Source organism: Phoca vitulina, unplaced genomic scaffold, assembly GCF_004348235.1.
Source record: "Phoca vitulina isolate PV1807 unplaced genomic scaffold, GSC_HSeal_1.0 scaffold12, whole genome shotgun sequence".
NCBI lineage: Eukaryota > Metazoa > Chordata > Mammalia > Carnivora > Phocidae > Phoca > Phoca vitulina.
The window spans coordinates 14,229-38,360 of NW_022589715.1; the positions used below are offsets into that span (position 1 = coordinate 14,229).

Sequence of the window (24,132 nt, forward strand, 5' to 3'; positions counted from 1 at the left end):
CACACGAGCCCTTAAAAGCAGAGCACTTTCTCCAGCTGGCGGCATAAGAAAAAGTCAGAGAGATTCAATGGGTGAGAAGAACTCGATGTGCCATTCCTGGCTTTGAATATGGAAAGGGGTAGTCACGTGCAAAGGAATGCAGGCAACCTCTGGGAACAGAGGAGAACCTCCCTGGCCAACAGCCAGCAAGGAAACTGAGATCTCAGTCCTGCAAGAACAAGGAACTGAATTCTGCCAACAACTTGATGAGTTTTGCACTGGGTTTATCCATAGAGCCTTCAAATAAGAGTCTAGTCCACATGATACCTTTGACCTTGGAAAACCCTAAAGTGAGATTCCAGCCAAGCCTACACAGACAGCTGATTTACAGAACTGTGAGCTAATAAATGAGTGTCATTTTAAGCCACTCAGTTTGTGGTAATTTGATATACAGCATAGAAAACTAATACACTAATACCCACTGTGAGCAGGACTCGGGTGAAAACTCTATCATCTGACACCTATAAACCCTACTCTGACAGACCACAGTAGCATTTTTGGTCATCAGGGATTAGTGTCGCTTCAGAGTCACTGTACAATAACCCCTGAAAAGTTTAAGTATTTCCCATTTTCCAGTTCATAAACCCTTTAGGGAAAAGCTAAGAGAAAGATTTAGAGTACATACTTGTAGGTGTGTTGCAGGATCCTCATGTTCTTCACTTCATTCAAGGGGCTCCTCTTTGAGAGCTGGCTTAGATCTTGGAATTAAGTGATAGATTGTGACTACATAAATTATTTCTCTGTTCACCAGAACTAGAATTGTTTTGATGATACATAGTAAATAAAACTTTAGGAGGTCATTGTATTTGTTTCCTATTGCTGCTATAATAAATAACTGCATACTTAGTGGCTTAACACAAATTTGTTATATTACACTTCTGAAGGTCAAAAATCTGAAAATGTGTTTTGCAAGGCTGTAATCAAGTGTCAGCAAGGCACTGGAAGAGTGGAAAAGGCATTCCTTCTGCAGACTGATACAAATTGGTAAAATCTTATAATTCTCCTCCATATGTCAGACATTATTACCTGTCCCCTGAAATCCTTGATGATCAAACTCTGGCTATGGGTCTGGAGTAATAAAAGGTGTTAGGATGAGTCTTGAGATGAATAAGCATCCCTGTGAAATAACTATAAATGAGGTCATGACAGAGACTTCAAGCAATGGAAGTTATTACAAGAACTCAGATCACTAAAATCCACCTAGATTTCTCTATTTCATTTATTAGGATCCCATTCTTTACAATGCCCCAACTTTTACAAAAAAAAATCTAGTGAGCCCTGAAGCCAAATTTCCTTTAATTCTGCAATCCATAGCATCAAATTCTGAGTCTGATTTTTTTGATACATTAATGACGGCTATGAATACAAGAAATAAAAGGTTCTTTTAAGGCAGTCATAAAAGCTCTCTGTTTTTCTGACTATGGTTTCAGCCAAGAAAATTAAGTCCTGAGTTTAAAATTTTTCTTTTTAAATGTTCTCCAATGTAGTCAGAAGCAGTTATCCCACTCCATAGTCCTTGTGTTCCTCATATCCATGATAATACTCTATTGAAGCAGCACTTGGTCCCCCAAAGCCTTGCCTTCAACAGACACTTTATTATAGACAACTACAGTTAGTAATTTAAGTAGATGTTTTGCCGCTATACGCCAATATCTGTGTTTCACCAATGGATGTGGTCATTAACTGCTTCAAACCTAACCAGTTCTAATCTCCAAATGACTCTTTATCAATTTAAGCCATAGAGATTGGGGATTGTTTATTCTAGTAACATAATCTAACCTATTATGACTGATACATATATTGATAACAGAAGGGGTAAGGGATATCGCTAACCAATAATCTAAAATCTGTGGCCCTGGCTAAAAAATCACACCACGGGAAGAGAGGAAATGGATACTGGAGGTTGGATAGCAATTCAAGTTATCCAGTGACAAATCATTTGGTAAGACTGTAGCTAACAGTAAGCTGGGAGGAGGCAACTATGTACTCAGTGAACTTGTATACAGAATTTGAAAACAGAACAAGAGTTGTGTGTATCGCTGCATTTGGCAAAGAATTACAAAAAAGGAATGAGCTCATAAAGCATTTGGCTTTTGTTTGTTTGCAAACCATACCAAAAAGAATATGGGGTCTAGCAGGACTGGAAGAGGCAACTGCTGCCCAACTCCAACAGGAAAGACATATTTGAGAAACAAGTTAATTAAAATCAGGCTTAAAGAAAGAAACGAATCAAGAGTCATTATACCTACAGTTAACACCTGTGAGTGAATTAAGTCATCTCAAACAAACAAAAAATCCTATTAAGGTGTTCCACCAATGAAATTCTTTCAATTAGACAAAACAACTCAGGAAAAAGGTGCTAAAAGTGTGGTTGTCCCACTACAGTCCAATAAGCCATCAAGGCATCTGCAATTACAGTTAAGTCAAGAGAGAGATCAGGATGAGAAAGCAAATACAGAAAATCTGAGAACTGTGTCTTAAAAAAAAATGTGGATGTGACTATTTGACACATGGAACTGATTTTTTTTTTTAAAGATTTCATTTATTTATTTGAGAGAGAGAATGAGATAGAGAGAGCACATGAGAGGAGGGAGGGTCAGAGGGAGAAGCAGACTCCCCGCTGAGCGGGGAGCCCGATGTGGGACTCGATCCCGGGACTCCAGGATCATGACCTGAGCCGAAGGCAGTCGCTTAACCAACTGAGCCACCCAGGCGCCCCAACATGGAACTGATTTTAATCATGCTGATAAAGAGGCTCCTAAGATTTTGAGATAACTGAACGACCCAAGAAAGCATGGGCTAGGACTAAAAGAGTCTTTGTTCAAAACTTAAAACAACCCTTGGATTCCAAATATGATATCATATTTGGACAGCCCAAGTGGTCCAAGGAAAAACTGTCCCAATGCTCATTTCATGTGTGGCCATGAGAATTAACCATCCTCTTTGATGCTGTGAAAACACTACTTTTACACCTCTCCTGTATTACAGTCATGTATGTACATGCATGTCCCCCATCTAAACTGAGTTCCTTGAGGGTAAGTGCAAACTCTCATTTATCTACATGTCTTTAGGTAAAGGGCTCTCAAAAATATCTACCTAGGTGGATTTCAGAATCGCTACAGATCAATATCTACTGTTTCTATTTTTTTTTCCCTTTCAGAATGGAAATGTTTATTCTGGTGATCCTATCCCTGTTACACCACTGGACACTGGCTAAGTTGCAAGGGAAGATAACTTGTATTTTAAGTTCATAAATCTCACAATCAAGAGCCACTACATGTAGAGACTCTAGTCGTCACACAGGGATTCTTGGTTTTGGGGTCATCTCCCGTGTGGAGGGGATGGAAGCATTCTGGGTATGGGAAGGAGTGTGAACCAAGGATTTAGCATCCAGAAAGTGAGCTATAGTGGATATCAGTTTATTCTCCTGTATTTCTAGCTCTCCTCCTTCAATATATGTGATAGGATTGACCATGTGACTGGTTCTGGCAATAATTTGGGGGCACATGTAATATAGGGCATTGATTTGGGAGCTGGAATATTTAATTGCTTGCCAGTGTGAAACACTGTTTCAGCAACTGGCAACATTCCAAATGATGGAGCTCCTGTAGCCTGGGTTCCTGAGTGGGGGCAATATAAGATGGAGCCCCTTGTCAACCTAAAATGGGTATGTTGCACGAGCAAAACATAAACCTGTTTTGTGGTGTTTTTGTTATCATCACCTTTATAGCATATCATGACTGAATTAGTATTCTTATGTGAGTTCTCCAAGTTATTTTGAAATCTTCTCAGTTTGTATCATTCAAAAATCTTCCTTGGAGGATGTCTACCCCCCCCAATCTCCCATAAAAAACCAGAAATGCTCTGTGCCCCAATTCCAGCAGACAATGATCCTGTCCTGCCTATCCACCCTCAGTGATGGACATGCACTATCTTGAGAGAGAGTATTGTGAAGTGCTTTCTAATGTGCAGCCAGTCTGCCTCCCTATTATTTCTACCCTTCACTCTTTTTTAAAGAATTTTAATTCCAGTGTAATTAACATACAGTGTTAGATTAGTTTCAGACACACAATATAGTGATTCAACAATTATATATATTAGTACTCATCACAGTAAGTATGCTCTTAATCCCCTTCACCTATTTCACCCATCCCCCACCCACCTCCCCTCTGGTAATCATCCGTTTGTTCACTATAGTTAAGAGTCTGTTTTTTGGTTTGTCTTTTTTTTTTTCCTCTTTGTTTTCTTTTTTGAATTCCACATATGAGTGAAATCATTGGGTATTGTCCTTCTCTGACTGACTTATTTTGCTTATTAGCATTATACTTTCTAGCTCCATCCATGTCATTGCAAATGGCAAGATTTCATTCTTTTTTATGGCTTTGTAATATTTTATCCACTCATCTATCGAAGGACACTTGGGCTGCTTCCATAATCTGGCTCTTGTAAATAATGCTGCAAAAAACAGGGGTGCATATATCTTTTTGAATTAATGTTTTCATATTCTTAGGGTAAATACCCAGTAATGGGATTACTGGGTCATAGGGTAGTTCTATTTAATTTTTTTGAGGAACATCCATACTGTTTTCCACAGTGGCTGTACCAGTTTGCATTCCCACCAACAGTATATAAGGGTTCCTTTTTCTCCACATCCTTGCCAACACTTGTTTCTTGAGTTTTTTTGTTTTAGCCATTCTGACAGGTAATATCTCATTGTAGTTTTGATTTGCACTTCCCTGATGATGAGTGATGTAGAGCATCTTTTCATGTGTCTCTTGGCCATCTCTATGTCTTCTTTGGAGAAATGTCTGTTCAAGTCTTCTGCCCGTTTTTAATGGGATTATTTGGTTTCTTTCTTTTGTTTGGGTCTTTTTGTGGAGTTGAGTTGTATAAGTTCTTTAAAAATTTTGATACTAACCCCTTCTCAGATATGTCATTTGCAAATATCTTCTCCCATTCAGTAGGTTGCCTTTTAGGTTTTTTGGTTGCTTCCTTTGCTGTGCAGAAGCTTATTTTGATGTAGTCTCAATAGTTTATTTTTGCTTTTGTTTCCCTTGCCTCAGGAGACATGTCTACAAAGATGTTGTTAGCTATAGCCAATGTCAAAGAAATTACTGCCTGTGTTCTCTTCTAGGATTTTTACCATTTCAGCTCTCACATTTAGGTTCTTAATCCATTTTGAGTTTATTTTTGTGTATGGTGTAAGAAAGTGGTCCAGTTTCATTCTTTTGCATGTAGCTGTCCAGTTTTCCCAGTACCATTTGTTGAATAGACTTTTTCCCATTGCATATTCTTTCCTGTTTTGTAGAAGACTAATTGATCATATAATTGTGGGTTTATTTCTGGGCTTTCTATTCTGTTCTATTGATCTATGTGTCTATTTTTGTGCCAGTACCGTACTGTTTTGATTACTATAGCTTTATAATAAACTTGAAGTCTGGAATTGTGATACCTCCGGTTTTGTTCTTTGTTTTCAAGATTGCTTTGGCTATTTGGGGTCTTTTGTGGTTCCATACAAATATTAAGATTATTTGTTCCAGTTCTGTGAAAAATGTTGGTGGTATTTTGACAGGGATTAAGTTAAATATGTAGATTGCTTTGAGTAGTATAAACATTTACAGTTTTACTTCATCCCTTCCAATTTAGATGACTTTATTTCTTTTCCTTGCCTAATTGCACTGGTTAGGACTCCAGTACTATGTTGAATAAAAGTGGTAAGAGAGACTTTGTAAATGTGATTAAGAATCTTGAGATGAGAGACACCTGGGTGGCTCAGTCAGTTAAGGAGCCGACTCTTGGTTTCTGCTCCCGTCATGATCTCAGGGTCCTGGGATCAAGCCCTGCATCAGGCTCCGTGCTCAACACAGAGTCTGCTAAAGTTTCTCTCCCTCTCCCTCTGCCCACCCCCACCCGGATTAGGACCTGGATATCTCACAAGCTTGCTCTCTCTCTCTCTATCAAATAAATAAATACATCTTTTTTAAAAAAAAAAAAAAAGGATCTTGAGATGAGATTATCCTGTATTATCCAGGTGAGCCCTACATGTAATCACATGTATCCTACGGAAGAGAGAAGGCAATGTGTTTCCACTCAGTAGAGTGTAAAGGACACAGAGACAGAAAGACAGGCAGACTGAGAGATTTCAGGATGCTACACTGTGGGCTTTGAAGATAGAGGAAAAGGCCATGAGCCAAGGAATACAAGCAATGCCCCTGTAGAAGCTGGAGAAAGGCCAGGGAAACTGATTCCATGACCCTCTGCAGAGAGTGTAGTCCTGCCAACACCTTGGTTTGGGGCCAGTGAAACTGGTTTCAGAGTTCTGGAAGCCAGAAATGTAAGACAATAAGTGTGTGTTGTTTTAAGCCACCAAGTTTGTGGGAATTTATTAAGTGGCAATACAAAAATTTTACAATGATCCAAGGATTCCATGTGTCTGACCTTCTGACACAGTCTGAACAACACTCTAAGCATCTGGAACAAACCAGTGCCACACTTGACACCCACCTACAACTGGTGGAAGCCACCACATCTTCCAAGAGCAGAAAGGGCATTTTTTTCCCTTTATTTCAGACATACAAGCAGTAATTTCCATTCTTACAGGAATAAGTCATAAATTAAAATTTGGTTATCTTAAATTCACATCATGTCTCTGGCTTTTTCATAGTACTGGCATGATTTCAAGTATTGACCAGCTATCAATATTCATTTTATTCAAACTATACACAATTTATTAATTTAAAAATTATCACACTTTTAATATCATTGTCAGGATATCGTTTTATGAAATAAAAGGAGCTATAGCATTCTGGAGAATGGGGACATATTAGAAAAGGTATACTATCCTTAATGGAGATTTAATGGGAAAATGAAAAAACTCTCCTTAGAATGTATTACCACTAAATGAGATCTTTATAAGGTGGCATCACCATTATCTCACCCACTTCTGTTTCCCTGTTGTGTGGTGCTATGAAATGTAATCAGCCAAACAGAAAGGGGCACTTTGCTACTGTCTCCTCCTGGCTCACTCCCCTTGGCATGCCTTGGCTTTAATATCTTCTCCTGGAACGTGGAGTCAACTGAAGTCATTCTTTTTTAGAAAGCTCCTCCAATTTGGTCAGATTCCAGTACTGATATTTATTAGCTATATGATTGGAGGCACATTATTTAAACTCTTTGAGTAGATAGAGAAAATAGCACTTACCTTTCAGGTCAACTGGGAGTTTTAGGTGGATACATCTTGTTTAGCTCAATGCGTGTCACACAGTGAGCAATCTGGTAAATAGGGCCTGGAAAGAGATAGAAGATAAAGGGAATATATCTTCTATGTCCCCGGGTGTCTTTGTATCACAGCTGTCTAAATGCTGACTAGCTCCTGCCTCCCATTTGGAGAATCCCTGAAACCCTTTAGAACCAACCCCCACAGTGCACCTGTCTCCTTCCTGCCGCTCCCTCAACTCTTTCGTGGGTGTGAATATTTGAATACGTGATTCATCTTCCCGATTTGATTGAAAACTTCCCGAAAGGCAGAGAACACACTTTACATATTTGTGCTGTCTACGCACTAAGCGCAATGCAGGATGCACGCTATATTTGATTTTTATTTATCAGCTAAATGAATAAAAAAAATATTATTCAATGGGGAAAGAGACAGGGCTGCAACAGCTTGTTTTTGAAATGTATGGTTTGTGTTGTTTTTTTCCAGGGGGGGTATGCATTGACACCTCAGTGCCAGGTTAAACTCACTAGACCAAAACCAATTCTTGACATTATGGACCATCCTGAATGGTAAACACAATCTCTACAGCCAGTAGGACCTCTAAATCCCTCATTTGGAAATCTAATTGGGTTAAATGCACAATTATCTGAATCAGTGTGCTTGTTTTGAGTTGAGAGAACAGGTAGCTCTCTAACACACTCTGCAGTGTTACTTACTCTAGCAGTGGTGACTATAGGCCTCAGAGTCCCCCTCCAGGCTGGAAAACCTCTGTTCCCTGGTGAGGATTAGGCTTTGGAGGAGCAAAACATAACATTCAACCTGCTTCCGACTTCAGTTGACGATGCAAAATTGGACCATGGGAGTTGTTCTATATGAGCACAAGCCTTCAGTGCATTTGAACACATTGTCAAGTTCTGTCCAAAGGGGGGCCCTGGAGTATAGGCCTGTATTGTGCTGCACAACAGAAGCTTATAGAAAATAAAAAAGCCCCCTTGCTAATCGACATGCCATCCTGGGTTGCACACTCATTCATCCTTTTGGCAAACAACTTTTTAAAATAGAAGACAAAAAAAATTATCACACTTTCATTTCAGAAAAGTATATTTGACATGGAAATTTTCACCTGAGTCCCTTCATCTTCCCATGAAAGGCAACAACAGCTCCAGCTGCTGACTTCTCACTTAAAAATCTAGCAAGATGTAGCAGGCCTATTGTCTCCATGTCATTACTTTAGTTTTTCCTTTTTCATTAATTTCAGTATACTAAGCAGGGAAGGAACAAAAATGTACAAGGGGCACTTCTGATGTCAGCATGAGGCATCAATAAAATTTAGACTCCTGAGCAATAAACTATAGAAGCTACAGGGAAGTCATATTTGAGGGCTTGCTCTCCCAAAGCTAATGACAATCATTGATTTTTTTAAACTGAATTTCAGAGATAAAGTCATTAAGATTTAGATCTTTGGCATTTTTGATGGTTAGCTCTTTGGAACACTTTGTCCACATCTGTAATATTAAGACTATAAAATAAATCTTCACTTAAAATGAGCATCATCGTGTACTTTGGTGAGGCCAGCAAGATCCCATTTTTAATGATATTACATCCTCTCTTAAAACTTAGCCATGACCTAGGTCCTCGGCCTTTTAGGAAATCTTTGTGTTCTTTTCTTACTCTAGGGCATTTCACTTACTGATTCTGAGATCTATTTCTCCATGTCTGTTTAGATGCATTTATGGAAAGTATGTCAATAAACAGAAAGTTTGGTTGCTAAATAAGAAGATCGTTCTGAACAACTGCATCGAGTATATGAATATGAAAACGCTGCCTTTAAATGCAACAAACTCTCAGCTGCTGAAAGGACTAGACCACCTAAGTAAGACTCAGGATCCATTTCTCGCAGTGCACCTGCAAATCACAGTAGGCAATAATGAGGTGATGTCTGAAGGACCCTAAAGTCCAGTGCACGAAACCATGCAACAAGGCAAACATGACTGGATGCACACTAACAAAGATCATATGTCAATTTGAGGAGTTTGTAAATTAAGCTTAATCTTCGTTGAATTCTTTTTATAAGGAAAAAAAGTTTCTAAGTTTTATATTGACTTCTTGTTTTATTTTTTTATTTAAATTCAATTGAGTTAACATATAGTGTATTATTAGTCTCAGGGGTAGAATTTAGTGATTCATCAGTTGCATATAACACCCAGTGTTCATTACATTAAGTGCCCTCCTTAATGCCCATCACCCAGTTATCCTTTCCTCCCCACCCACCTCCCCTCCAGCAACCCTCAGTTTGTTCAGAGACTCTGATGGTTTGCCTCCCTCTCAATTTCCATCTCATTTTATTTTTCCTTCCCTTCCCCATGTTCATCTGTCTTGTTTCTTAAATTCCACATATGAATGAGATTGTATGGTATTTGTCTTTCTCTGACTGACTTATTTCACTTAGCATAATACCCTCTAGTTCCATCCACGTTGTTGCAAATGGCAAGATTTCATTCTTTTTGATGGCTGAGTTATATATATATATATATACACATACTCACACACACACACACACCACATCTTCTTTATCCATTCATCTGTCAATGGACATCTGGGCTCTTTCCATATTTTGGTTATTGTGGACATTGCTGCTATAAACATTGGGGTGCACGTGCCACTTCGAATCACTATTTTTTTTTTTTAAGATTTTATTTATTTATTTGAGAGAGAGAATGAGATAGAGAGAGAGCATGAGAGGGGGAGGGTCAGGGGGAGAAGCAGACTCCCTGCTGAGCAGGGACCCCAATGCGGGACTCGATCCCGGGACTCCAGGATCATGACCTGAGCTGAAGGCAGTCGCTTAACGAACTGAGCCACCCAGGCGCCACTATTTTTAAGGAGAGGCTTATTAAGTCGCTTAACCAAACTAATGGGAAAGCCTCCACTTTACTCATAGGTAGGGGGTGGATTCATCAATCATTTCACCAGTAGCTAAGTTTTGCCCATAGTAACATCTTCCAGGACATAAAAGAGCCTAAGACCTGTTCCTTAGCACCCTCAGCCACATCACACGTCCCTTCATCAGTCCCAAGGTTACAATGAAAAAGAAACTGACTTTTCTCTCCTTCCTTATTCCAATTATTCCCAACAAAAACCACAAATGTTGGGGCGCGTGGGTGGCTCAGTTGTTAAGCGTCTGCCTTCAGCTCAGGTCATGATCCCAGGGTCCTGGGATCAAGCCCCGCATCAGGCTCCCTGCTCCGCGGGGGGCCTGCTTCTCCCTCTCCCACTCCCCGCTTGTGTTCCCTCTCTCGCTGTGTCTCTCTCTGTCAAATAAATAAATAAAATCTTTAAAAAAAAAAAAAACACAAATGTGGCCTGGCTGTTACAAGTCCAAGTCTCTATGAGCAGAGGCACTATATACGAGTAATTCCTCTTTCCTGACTTTTCATTTTCTCCTCTCATTTTTTTATAAGCAGAGAAGCACTGTGAATTTATAAACATTATCCTTTGGAAGAATCTGTTATCTTCAGTGAATGGTTCATAGACAGGCTTTTGAGCAATATCAAACAACCTGCTGTTTTCTTTACTTTCCCTTGTAACCACTCACCAGTGTGATTGCAGCCATGAACAACAGCTGGAAAATAAAACCACTTTCTCAAAAAAGACATTAAGGACTTGTGAATAATTAACAACTATAGTTTGTAAGAAAAGTAGCCTCGCTGTCCTTCAGTTCCTATTTCAATCATTGTGCACCGATTTTTAATAATAAGTTCTGTTCTTTGTGATTTATTCCAGAATATTTTTGTTCATCATGTCCTGATTATTTCTCTCATAAGCTCAGCAAGCAAGATAAACTCCAACCATGAGGAGGAGAAAGGTGGTCAGAACCCAGACCTGCCCTTCACTCTCATGGGCTAGTTTATTTACTTCTGGGTGTTCTCATCCCCACACAGCCTTCTCCTTTCCTTTCCCTTCACCATTTCCCTAGATGAGGGAGGAGTAGCTCTCCAAATGGCCATCCTCCAAGGATTCTTTTTCACTAAAAAATTCAACTTTATCTTGCTGCCCCACATCTTGACTTTGTTCGGGACTTCATCTTCTCATCACATCATCATCTCCCCTTCTGCATCCAGGTCCTAACATTCTTCCTTTCTCATATTGGAACCCTATAACCCATTCTACACACTGCAATCAGTTTAAGCCTTCTACAGCCACAAACTCAGCATGTATGCCCCCTCCTTAAAGCCGTCCAATGGATGGATCCTTGCTGCCTCCAGAATCAAGTCCAAATTCCTTTTTTTTTTTTTAAATATTTTATTTATTTGTCAGAGAGAGAGAGAGAGAGCATGCACACAAGCAGGGAGAGCAGCAGGCAGAGGGAGAAACAGGCTCCCTGCTGAGCAGGAAGCCCGATGCGGGGCTCGATCCCAGGACACTGAGATCATGACCTGAGCCGAAGGCAGACGCTTAACGACTGAGCCACCCAGGTGCCCCTCGAGTCCAAATTCCTTACCGTGACTTATGTGACCCTTTGAGATCTAGCTCCTGCCTACCTTCCTTCACCACTCAGCCCCTCCTTGTTTCCCTTTGCATTCTTTGTCCCACTGAAGGATTTGCCTCCCAAACTCCCATCTCTGTTCCCCCCTTCTTTTCCATCATATTGCCAGTGTTGAAGAAGACAAAGAGCTAAAGATGTGTCTGAAGTTTCTAGCTTGACTCATAGAGTGGAGAGTGCCATTCATGGAAACATGGAGAAGAAAGTCCAGATTTAATATGAGAAGTTATTTTTGAGACATCTTAGTTCCAAGGTGCCTAAGGGAGAAATCACAGGTGGACATAGTGAGCATACTCTTGGAAAGAAAGATGTGAAGCTTAGGAGAAAGGTCAGCCTGGATGATAAAGATCAAGGATTCATCAGTCTATAACTGGAAATAGAAGGCATGGAAGCCACCAGTAAAACTTGGACACAGGAAGAAATAATGCTAATGAAAGAACACTTGGGATGTGGGTGGAAAAACAAGAACCAGAGAATTGAGAAAAATCATTCAAGAGCTGGAACATATAAAAGGCAGAGGCCATAGTGATTATAAGCCTGTCAAATGCAGAAAGGTCCTATATGATGAGAAATAAGGAAAAGCTATTAAATGTGAGACTTAGGAAGTAACTAGTGGTTGTCTATCTTTTTAGGACCTTGCTCTTTAAGGATTTTCCATGTATTATCTCTCATAGTTACCACAACAACCCCAGAAAATATCCAGAAAGCTGCCCAGAGACAATGCTGCCCAAATGGTATTTGAGATTAGGACTCAAAGTTTCTGACTCCTAGATCAGTGCTTTTTCTACTACAGCACATTATGCCTTCAAGACACATTGGCAACGTGGGCATTTTTTAAAAATAAGAAGTACTCATAGACTAGTGGAGAAAACAGACATGAGGAGATCACATTAAAGCGGTGAGTGTTACGAGAGGGATGTTAAGGGACCAGACATAAGCTGCCAAACCCAGCCTGGACTCCTGGAGGAGCTGAAGCCTGAGTGCAATTGGGAATGATGGGATTAGTCAGGCAGGGTGGAAGAAAGAGCCAGTAAAGGGCCTGGGAGGGCACTGGGGCAAAACTGTCAACAGAAACAAAGCAGGAACTTGGTCGGTGAGTGTGGAGAGTTGCAAGCAATGTGAAGCCACGGAAGAGAGAGGGCTGTGGGAGAAGAGGAGTCAGCCTCTCTCACTGCTGCAGGGCCTCTCCAACCTTATCTTAGAGAAGAATGCTCCATGTCCCCCATATGTTGGCCACACTGAAGTCCATACAATTTCCGGGATTCTCCCTGCATCTCCCACCCCTGTGCTCATGTCCTTATTATTATGGTTTCTTCACCCTCCCTCCTCAAAACTCCATGTCTGCTCTTAACAGTCATTCATCAGCCAAAGTCTAGCAGCATGGCCTCTTTGCTCTGGGGCCTCTCCAGATGATCCCAGTCAAAAGTACTCCCTCCTTCCCTCTCCAATCCCACTTTATAATTATTCAATAGCACCTTTCTTACTTGGTCTTCTGTCATAGTTTCTCATGAGTAGATCTGTCTCTGTTCCCCTCTGCCCATCCCCCATCACTCCCACAAACACACCCACACGTGATTATGGGTCCCTAAGAATCCAGGGCTCTCTGTTATTCACCTCTGCACTCCTCACAGGGCCTAACACAGATCTGGACACATGGCAGAGTCTCAAGAATATCTGGTAAACTGAAAGGCATCACGATCCATACGAAGAAAAGACACAGACACAAAGAAATCAGCAAACTACAGACTATTATTGTGGGAAGGAAACTTAAAAGTCATCTCCCCTTATTTCATAGAAATAAGTCATCGCCTTATTTCATAAAAAAGGGCCTCAGGGTTAGATAGGCAGAAATGCAAGAGGGTAACCTGTGTGGAGGACCATATAAATAATTGATGTCGTGTCAGCATGGAGGAGGCCAAGCATTATCTGAGAAGGTAGAACTTAACCAGATTTTGATGGAAGAGCATGAATAGGGCATTCCATGAAGGAAAGATGGAATCAGCAAAAGTGTGGCAATCAGAAAAAAACATGGTGTATTGAGGAAAATAATAACTAAGTCAGTATGGAGGGGCCAGAAGTTTCTTTAAGGGAAATAGTGGGAGATAAGGCTGGGAGGGTAAGTTGGGGTCAAAATCTAGGGCCCCTTAAAGATCAGAGAATTCAGACTCTGACCTGAGACACTGAGATTCTCTTAGAAGTGCTTTAATATTGAGTTGACTTGAACAAGATGGTAATTTTGAAAGATGGACCAGGAAGGTGAGGGGACTGCACTGGAATCAGAATGACTCGTTAGGAAGTTGGAAATAATGAAGTCTAGACAGAGAGACTACAAAGGAAACCAAAAAGAGGAAAGAGACTGAATCACCATTAAAATTTGGGAAGGATGAGGTGAAAAGGGCGGGATGAGGTGAAAAAGGGAAACATCAAAAATGCTTTAAAGATTTCCAGCTTGCATGACTGGAAGGGTGAAGATCTGAGAGGGGGTGGGAAGGAAGGCAGAGAAAAATAAACTGTTAGATCTGGAGAATTCCTTACAGATTATCTTGTCCAAGTAGTGAGTTTTATAGATGATGACTCTAGGCAAAAGGTGGTGCTGGAGTTGAAACAGAAAAGCAAAGCTGGTGGCATCACAATTCCGGACTTCAAGCTCTATTACAAAGCTGTAATCATCAAGACAGTATGGTACTGGCACAAAAACAGACACATAGATCAATGCAACAGAATAGAGAGCCCAGAAATGAATCCTCAACTCTATGGTCAACTAATCTTTGACAAAGCAGGAAAGAATGTCCAATGGAAAAAAGACAGTCTCTTCAACAGATGGTGTTGGGAAAATTGGACAGCCACATGCAGAAGAATGAAACTGGACCATTTCCTTACACCACACACAAAAATAGACTCAAAATAGATGAAAGATCTAAATGTGAGACAGGAGTCCATCAAAATCCTAAAGGAGAACACAGGCAGCAACCTCTTCGACCTCAGCTGCAGCAACTTCTTCCTAGAAACATCGCCAAAGGCAAGGGAAGCAAGGGCAAAAATGAACTATTGGGACCTCATCAAGATAAAAAGCTTTTGCACAGCAAAGTAAACAGTCAACAAAACCAAAAGACAACCGACAGAATGGGAGAAGATATTTGCAAATGACATATCAGATAAAGGGCTGGTATCCAAAATCTATAAAGAACTTCTTAAACTCAACACCCAAAGAACAAATGATCCAATCAAGAAATGGGCAGAAGACATGAACAGACATTTTTCCAAAGAAGACCTCCAAATGGCCAACAGACACATGAAAAAGTGCTCAACATCGCTCAGCATCAGGGAAATCCAAATCAAAACCTCAATGAGATACCACCTCACACCAGTCAGAATGGCTAAAATTAACAAGTCAGGAAACTACGGATGTTGGTGGGGATGCGGAGAAAGGGGAACCCTCCTACACTGTTGGTGGGAATGCAAGCTGGTGCAGCCACTCTGGAAAACAGTATGGAGAGTCCTCAAAATTTGAAAATAGAGCTACCATACGACCCAGCAATTGCACTACTGGGTATTTACCCCAAAGATACAAATGTAGTGAAAAGAAGGGTCATATGCACCCTAATGTTTATAGCAGCAATGTCCACAATAGCCAAACTATGGAAAGAGCCAAGATGTCCATCAACAGATGAATGGATAACGAAGAAGTGGTATATATATACAATGGAATATTATGCAGCCATCAAAAAAACGAAATCTTTTTTATTTTATTTTATTATATTTATTTATTTGACAGAGAGAGACACAGCAAGAGAGGGAACACAAGCAGGGGGAGCTGGAGAGGGAGAAGCGGGCTTCCCACTGAGCAGGGAGCCCAATGCGGGGTTCAATCCCAGCACCCTGGGATCATGACCTGAGTCGAAGACAGATGCTTAACAATGGAGCCACCCAAGCACCCCCCAAAAAACAAAATCTTGTCATTTGCAACGACATGGATGGAAGTAGAGGGTATTATGCTAAGCGAAATAAGTCAATCAGAGAAAGACATGTATCATATGATCTCACTGATTTGAGGAATTCTTAATCTCAGGAAACAAACTGAGGGTTGCTGGAGTGGTGGGGTGTGGGAGGGATGGGGTGGCTGGATGATAGACATTGGGGAGGGTATGTGCTATGGTGAGCACTGTGAATTGTGTAAGACTGATGAATCACAGACCTGTACCTCTGAAACAAATAATACATTATATGTTAAAAAAAAGAAGAAGAAGAAGATAGTAGGAAGGGAAAAATGAAGGGGGGTAAATCAGAGGGGGAGACGAACCATGAGAGACTATGGACTCTGAGAAACAAACTGAGGGTTCTAGAAGGGAGAGGGGTGGGGGGATGGGTTATCCTGGTAATGGGTATTAAAGAGGGCACGTATTGAATGGAGCCCTGGGTGTTATATGCAAACAATGAATCGTGGAACACTACATCAAAAACTAATGATGTAATGTATGGTGATTAACATAACATAATAAAATTAAATTAAAAAAAAAAAGGTGGTGCTGGAGAAAACAGGAGGACTTTGCTTTTAGTCAGAGTTCTTAGAACATGGCTCTCTCATCACATTAAAGGCCAGGAATGGAAACACCCAGGGATGGAGAACAGCACCAGCCCTAGGCAGAATCACATCTGGCCCCTGGGTGAGGTTCACCCTGCTTCTCCTTCTCCCTCTGTGCTGCCCAGGATCTGCCCTGGGCATGGAATCATCTTCTTCCCTTGGATCTCCATGGCTTCCTGCATTCTCTGCCTGTAGTCACCTCTTACCTCAGTCTAAGCCTTTTACTCTGGCCCCAGATTTCATCACACCTGCTTAGACCACCCTGAGCAGATACATGCTAGCTCCATGACTCTCCTTTCTTCCTTCATCCACTCCTTCCCATTCATTCCTTCAACATTTTTATAAATCCTAGAAATACAATGGAAAGCAAGACATGGTTACTGACCTCATAGGGCCTATATTCTATAATTGAAGGCAGGTTATCCCTTCAAAAAAGGGCTGAGATGAAAAATAATGGAGGCTTATAATCTATGTGGAGAATCAGAGTAGCCAGAGAAGGTACTTTCAGTACATGTCACCTGAGTTGAGACCTGCAGGATGAGGAGACCATAGTCCGGCCATATGCAAAGGTCCCAAGACTTGATACACTCAAGCAACCGAAAGGAGCCCAGAGAGACTGAAGCACAGTGAGTAAGGGGGAGACTGACACAAGCAGGAAGCCAGGTGATAAGGAGAACTCTTTAAGAAAAAAAAAATACATTTTTTTAGCCTTTGTATACTTTATTTCACTGAATCCTCACAATCACCTCGTGATTTAAATAATAGTATTCACATTTTATGGATGAGAAAACAGAGATTTGGAGATGTTACTCAATTTATACTAAATGATAGAGCTGGGATTTGATCTGAAGTCTGGAGGATTCCAGTGCAAGCATCTCTTTTTTACAGTATTTTGTATCTCCGTAAGTGGACAGGTTTAGTTATTGAGAAATGCCCCCCAAAAAAGTGTTGTTAAAGGATCTGTTTCTTTTTTTATATAATTTTTTATTATATTATGTTATATGCAAACAATGAATCATGGAACACTACGTCAAAAACTAATGATGTACTGTATGGTGACTAACTAAAAAAATACATTTTTAATACAGAATTAGGTACAAAAGTAAGTTGGTTTAGAATGAGAAAATAAATCCCACAAATTACAAATTTGTAAACATTTACAAGAACTAAAAGTTTAAAATTATTAAATCTTTCTAGTGATTTGAACCTTTTATCATTATGTAGTGACCCACTCTAAAAATGCTCTCTTTTTTTTTAAAGGGTTTTTTTTTTTATTTATTTGACACAGAGAGAGAGAGAGCACAAGCACAAGCACAAGCAGGGGGAGGTGCAGAGGGAGAAGCAGGCTCCCCACTGAGCAAGGAGCCCAATGCAGGGCTCCATCCCAGGACCCTGGGATCACGACCTGAGCCAAAGGCAGAAGCTTAACCAACTGAGCCACCCAGGTGCCCCCAATGCTCTCTATCTTAAAGTCCACTTGCCTGATAATAGCTACACCAGTGTTCTTGTAGTTTTTCCCATGGTATCTTTGTTCACTTATTTTCAACCTTTTTAAAACCTTGTGTTTTTAATCTTTCTCTTATAAACAACCTATAGTGGATATTTCTTAAATTCTATCTAGAAAAACTTTCATCTTTTAACTGGAACACTTGGTCCCTTTAGGTCCTAGCGCTAGCCCAGTTGGATTTAAACCTATCATTTTCTTGTATCCTTCTATTTAAGCCACCTGTTCTTTGTTCCTAAGGCTCTCCTTTCATGCCTTCCTTTGAATTAATTATTTTTTTATCATTCTGTTTTCCATCTATCAGTGTGCAAGTTACACACACATTTTTCACTCTCTTAATGTTTATCTTAATGTAAAGATAACCTCCTTTGGTGGTTAAGCATCTCCCTTTGGCTCAGGTCATGATCCCAGGGTCCTGAGATGGAGCCCCGCATTGGGTTCCCTGCTTAGCCAGGAGCCTGCTTCTCCCTCTCCCACTCCCCATGCTTGTGCTCGCTTGCTCTCTCTCTGTGTCAAATAAATAAATAAAATCTTTTTAAAAATTTGGTGAGGTCCAATTTATCTGTTTTTTTGTTACGCGTTTTGTGTCATATTTTAGAAATTATTGCCTAATCCAAGACCATGAAGAGTTACTCCTATTATTTCTAAGAGTTTTGTAGTTTTAGCTCTAACATTTAATTTTTATGATCCGTTTTGAGTTAACTCAAAGAGTATAAATTCATTCCTTTGCATGTGGATTTCCAATTGTCCCAGTAACATGTTTTGAAAAGATTATCCTTTTACCATTGAATTATTTTGATACTTTTGTCAAAAGTCAATTTACCAGAATGTAGGGTATTATTTCTGTATTTGCATTTCTATTCCATTGATCAACATGTCTATCCTCATTACTCAGCTTTGTAGTAAGTAATGTTTTAAATCAGAAAGTATGAGTCCTACAACTTTGTTCTTTTTCAAGTTTGTTTTGGTTATTATGAGTTCCTTGCATTGCCATATGAATTGTTTTTTCATGTTTTTTTTTTAATTCCAGTGTAGTTAACATACAGTGTTATATTTGTTTCAAGTGTACAATATAGTAGCTCAACAATTCCATATATTATTCAGTGCGCATCAAGGTAAGTATACTCTTAATTATTCCCATATGAATTTTAAGATCAACTTGTCCATTTCTGGAAAAAAGCCAGTTAGGATTTGGAGAGGGATTGTGTTGAATTTGTAGATAAATTTAAGGAATATTGATATCTTAACAACATTAAGTATTCCAATCCATGAACATGGAATATTTTTCCATTCATTTAGATTTTTTTCATTTCTTCAGCCCATGTTTTGTAGTTTTCAGTGTATGAATTTTGCACTTCTTTTGTTAAATTTGTATCTATTTTACTCTTTTTGATGCCATTATAAATTGAATTGTTTTCTCAATTTTATTTTCAGAATGCTCATTGTTAGTGTATGAAATGCAATTGATTTTTATGTATTGATCTTATATCCTGCAACCTTGGTGAATTTTTTTAGTCCTAATAGTTTTTTAGTGGGTTCCTTAGGATTTTCTATACACAAGATCACTTCATCTATGGATATAGTTTTACTTCTTCCCTTCCAATCCAGATGCTATTTATTTACTTACTTATTTACTTACTTATCCTAATTGCTTTTGCTAGAACCTCCAGTACAACGATAAATAGGAGTGACAAGAGCAAATACACTTTTCGAAATTGTTCCTGATGTTGGAAGGGAAACATTGAGTTTCACTCTTTATAGTATCTAGCTCCCTGCTGGAATGTTTACATTTCAAATTTATCTCCATGAATTTAGTAAGTATAGTAGTTCTGTAGCCCATATCTGATCATTCTGAAACTGGTATCTCTGTGGTTTGTGTGTTTTTGCTGGTTCTGGCTTACATTGTTTTATCCATTGGTGTATCTCATTGTTTCTGATAGTTTTCAGACCTTTTCTTTTTTTAGTTATCTACAGAAATAATTTGAGACCTTAGATGACCTTAGATGGTCTTATCTCCTTCAAAGAGGTATTTTTGTTTTTTCTCCTTTTACCAGGTACCTGAGGGCCCTAGCTACTGGGAACCAAGGTTTTCTGAGTCACCAAGATGACCTCCCAAAGTAAAGTCATATCCCCATTCCCAAGGCACATCCTGTTGAGTTCTCAGGCCTGAGTAGGGAATGTTTCAAGTTTTTTCCCCCTTGGAGGGTGCTGGACTCCAATCCTTGTCTCTGTCTTTCATCCTTTTCCCTGGAATGGTCACGTGCCCCCAGGGCAAGAACATTTTTGAACAGTGCAATTCTTCAGGGTCTCAACCTCCTGACTCTAACTCTTGTCCCCTTCCCACACTAAACTGCCAAAAATGTGGCTCTGCCCTGGAGGTGTTCAATAGGTGTCTATTGAACACCTCCAGGGCAGAAGCAGCTGAGGTTCATCTCTCAGAACTGTCTCATAATTATCATTATTGTTTTTCCTCATTGTTAATTTTTTTAAAATTTTTTATTTATTTATTTATTTGAGAGGCAGAATGAGAAAGAGAGCATGAGAGCATGGAGGGTCAGAGGGAGAAGCAGACACCCTGCTGAGCGGGGAGCCCGATGCGGGACTTGATCCTGGAACGCCAGGATCACGACCTGAGCTGAAGGCGATCACTTAACCAACTGAGCCACCCAGGCGCCCCTCATTGTTACTTTAAGACTTTTTTCGGGGGGTGCGCCTGGGTGGCTCAGTCATTAAGCGTCTGCCTTCAGCTCAGGTCATGGCCCCAGGGTCCTGGGATCGAGCCCCGCATCTGGCTCCCTGCTCGGCGGGAAGCCTGCTTCTCCCTCTCCCACTCCCCCTGCTTGTGTTCCCTCTCTCTCTGTGTCTCTCTTTGTCAAACAAATAAAATCTTAAAAAAAAAAAAAAAGACTATATTTTTTTCTGTCCAGCTTTTTTAGTTGTCTTCAGAGGGAGGGATATTACCAAAGGCAGAAGATTCCTTGTCATTCTGGTAACATTGCTCTCCAAAAAGTAGATTAGAGGACATTTCTCTTTATAGATGTAGCCCATCTAATTAATGAAAAAGAAATAATAAATTTGAATATCATTGTCTTATAACTCCTAATGAAGTAATGAATCTGAGTATTGAATTAATATCTGCTAATATGACAAAAAGAGGGACAACTAGACATCACAAGTCCCCTAGTGGAAAAACACAATGCCACTATGGAGTAGTCATCTCTAAAAACTCAAACCTTAATCTAGTCAAGCCTCTAGATCTATCTACCAATCTATAAGAAATACTGAAGACAAAGGGACAGGTTTAAATATATCATAAAGATGCAATAAGAAAAATCCAGACTGCGAGACAGTCATGAGAAACAACTTGATTTCTTTACCAAATAAATTACAGGGGGAAAAAAGAGGATTGGTGGACCTAGAGATTAAAATAGATTTATGAGACATATTAAAGAATCACAATGCATAGATCTTATTGGGATTCTGATATTTTAAAAACTGTTAAAACTATGAAATTTATGATATAATTGAAAATTTGAATAGTGACTCAAAAGTAACTGATGGTATTTTTAAGTATTATTACATTTTTAAGTAAATAATACTATTGTGGTTAAGTTTACCGAAAAGGAATATGTGTGCATATATATATTACACTATACACACATACGCATATATGTACATAGATCTATAATGTTTATGGATGAAAATTAAGGTGTCTGAGATTTGCTTAAAACTAACAAAGGAAGATGAGAAGTAGATAAGGGTGTGAAAACAAAACAAAAAAAAAGAATATTGTGTAGAGAATAGGAGGATGGGTTAGTGGGAATAAGAATACAAACAAGAAGACCATTCAGGAGCCTCTTGTATCCAGATAAGAGGTGATGGTGACTCAGACTAAAATAATGAAGCAAAGTAGAAGAATTTGAGACACACCTGGGACATGGCCTTGATGGCAAATTGAATGTCTGAGTCAGAGAAAGGAAAGAACCACAGGTGACTTCCCCGTTTCCAGTTTGAATAAGTGAGTAGATGTGGTGTCACTCACTGAGATAAGAGAAAACTTGAGGGTGGGTGTCACGAAGGGCAGGTTGGTGGGGAATAAACTTCTGTTGGCATTTTTTACATTTTGACTTTGAAATTTCTATGAGAAATTCATGAATGTATCAAGTAGATAACTGCCAAGGAGAGATCATATAATCTAGGATAAAATTTTATCAATGAGAAGATGGTTTTTAAATCTAGAGGAATTCATCAGCCTGGTCAGGTGGAGAATATAAAGGCAAACATTCATTGAAGCCTAACACATCAAGCACTCAATAGATTTATAGTCTAGATGGAAAGCCACATCAACGGTAAATGCTATGATAAAATATGGGCAAAACAGTGTTGAGTGGGGGTGAGAGATGGCATCCCTTTCTATCCTAGCTCCCATCCAGTTACATGGGATGGACCATGAAAAAGAGCCAACAAATGTAAACTGAATGACGTATGAAATATTATCACAGTCTGAACTTTCCAACTTCCTCCAAAGGAAATCTCCATTTTTATTGATAACATCATTCTTTCAGTCTTGTCTTCTTACAGACTGAATTTAAAGGGCTGTAGGCACCAGGTAAGATGTCATGCCCAGCATTTTGGATGTCCTCAGTATCAGGAACAGATGGAGCCTGAAGCTGCTGGTCAGAGCAGCCATGAGCAAGCTAGACTCCGATTTTCCTTGGTAGAGGACACTAGAACAGCCAACAAGGCTCAGGGCAGAAGCCCAGCCCAGAGTGCGCTCTTGCTGGCTCACAAGACCTGATTATGCAACCCCCCATGCCCTTCAAGTTTTCTCCCGCCCTGAATGCACAGGCTGTGAATGAGTGCTAGTTTACAGGCACAGCTGATCCCAGTCTCTTACTTGTCATGTCCTAATGTTTTACGATGTGTTGAGAAGACCCCTGGCAAAAAGCCTCTGTTTAAATGCCTTTTATTATTTTCTTGTTTGTGATGTATCAAACCAGAGGATCAGGTTTACTGATCAACCTAGTAAAAAATTTTAATCTTTCCATTTTTATGGCCTCCCAGGAAAAATTCCATTTAGGGGGAAAGTAATGACTTTCAGAACTAATTCTCAAACATCCTATCAGCATGTTACCAAAACTGGGGCCCAGCCCTGTCAGGGACTTCAACTCCTCTAAAATATTCCTAATAGTTTTTGTTGGGAAAGTGGTATGTTCAAGCATTTGGGAAGCAGAGGCTTGGGTGGAGGAGTCCCTGAGAGTGTGTGTGTCAGTGTGTGGGAGGGATGAAGGAAAAGACTTGTGAGTTAAGGGCATTCCAACATGTTATCAGGATGCCATTTTCCAGTGACCTTAGCCCACTGAAATTAAAGGTCTTGCTTGCTACCAGATTTTCAAAGAGCAATCACAGCTAGAGGTCACAATCTCCTTTGGTTCTTGCAACGAGCCTGTGAATCAAGTATACCACCCATTACCGGCACTAAGAAAAGGGAACTAAAGCTAGGGAAAGCTAAGTGACTTGCTCAGAGTCATACAGCTTAATGGGTAGCAGCTTCAACCTGGTTGCTTCTGACCTCTGTGTCTACTTTCGTTCCTGCCCTGTGCATGGGTCAAACTACTTTCTGCATAGTTTTGCTCCCAGATATAAACAACTCACACCTCTATTAAAGAGTCTGGAACCCAATGGAAAGGAGATTTGAGAGCATATGCACAAGAGTTGCAACATCCTTCTGCACACAGCATCTTCACTCTGGTGGTTCTTACCTGGTTTCCACTTAAATTCCATGATAGTCAATGTACCTCTTGGATCACTTCATCTGGAACTCCAGTCCTTCAAAGGAACACCCATCTGTAAATCCAGTGCTTTCTTTCTAACTTAAAGTGAACATAGCAGAATCCAAGTAAGAGTAATATTAAGAGTGATAGTAAAATCTGCTCTAATTTATCTTCATGTAAGTCATTCACAAACATTGCATTATTAGTAATAACAAATAATTAGTAGCACAAATTACTTGTGATATAGTTTCAAATTGTCACCAAAAGTTGATACCAGGTTTTTTGCCCCATGATATTCTCTTTCGTACCTACTACTGTGCCCTATCTACACCCACCCAAGCTCATCTCCATCTACCAACCTCTCAGCCTCTCATGGGGATAAAAGAGAATGGGATCTGGAGTCAGACATACTTGGGTCTGCATCCTGGCTTGGACACTTTCTTACTGTGTGACCTCGGCAGGTTACTAAGTTTC

At 39.9% G+C, this 24,132-nt stretch overlaps 1 long non-coding RNA gene across 1 annotated transcript; it reads right to left on the reverse strand.

Annotated features, from left to right (window-relative positions):
- Positions 1-661: 661 nt before the first annotated feature.
- LOC116636474 lies at positions 662-23,827 on the reverse strand. Its single transcript, XR_004300339.1, has 3 exons — positions 23,647-23,827; positions 7,241-7,325; positions 662-737 (listed from the first exon to the last, which is right to left on the reverse strand). It is a non-coding gene; the product is annotated as an uncharacterized LOC116636474 (long non-coding RNA).
- Between the last annotated feature and the right edge of the window lie 305 nt (positions 23,828-24,132).